Source organism: Euleptes europaea, chromosome 10 (assembly GCF_029931775.1).
Source record: "Euleptes europaea isolate rEulEur1 chromosome 10, rEulEur1.hap1, whole genome shotgun sequence".
Taxonomy (NCBI): Eukaryota; Metazoa; Chordata; class Lepidosauria; order Squamata; family Sphaerodactylidae; genus Euleptes; species Euleptes europaea.
In genome coordinates this window covers 44542594-44543297 of record NC_079321.1, presented here as the reverse complement: position 1 = coordinate 44543297, position 704 = coordinate 44542594, and the positions used below count along the sequence as shown (strand labels likewise).

The window sequence follows — 704 nt, the reverse complement described above, 5'->3', positions numbered from 1 at the left end:
GCTTGCTGTCTGCTGCTCCAGAGGACAAGGCTTGTTCAATGGGCTTACATTATAGGAGAATGGATTTCAGTTGACCATTGGAAGAAACCCCAGTTATCTGAGGGAGGGGGTCTGTCCCAGACTGGAGGACCTCAACTAAATAGCATCCTGTTGGAGATGAGCTAACTTGGGATTTCTTGCATTGGGCACAGAGTTGGACTAGGTGGCAAATTATGCAGTCAAGTTTCCCGCATTTGGGGAAATCGCAGGGGTCAGCACACCTGGAGTGCAATAGATGAGCCTTACCCTGGGAAAACCACCTTTGTGATCATGCTGCCTCCCAAGCCAGGCAAGTAGTCTATGATTCTATGACTTCTATTTTAAAAACTTGGGATTTTGTGGATTTGTACCTGCTCCCACTCATAGCAGCAACACCCTACAATCAAAGATATAATAGATTTAATAAAAACAATAGGGTACAATTTCCTCCATTCATTTACAGAAGCATGTCAACAAAAGTCACAAATGCATGAGCAGCGTATATAAAAGTAAGGAGGCAGGTTTTGGAGTTCAATTGTTTGTTGCCTTTCAGGTTGCTTTTCTTTTCTCAGCTTCCTGGAAAGAGAATGAAGCACCAGCTTAAAGCAACCATATTATAATGCACTGATGAGATTTTAAAATCCACCAGTAGTTCATGATGTATTGTGAAAGTACTCCCTTCTTGT

General features: G+C 42.5%; 1 pseudogene; it reads right to left on the bottom strand.

Moving 5' to 3' along the window:
- Positions 1–204: 204 nt before the first annotated feature.
- LOC130484033 (U1 spliceosomal RNA) lies at positions 205–336 on the bottom strand (annotated as a pseudogene).
- Positions 337–704: the final 368 nt, after the last annotated feature.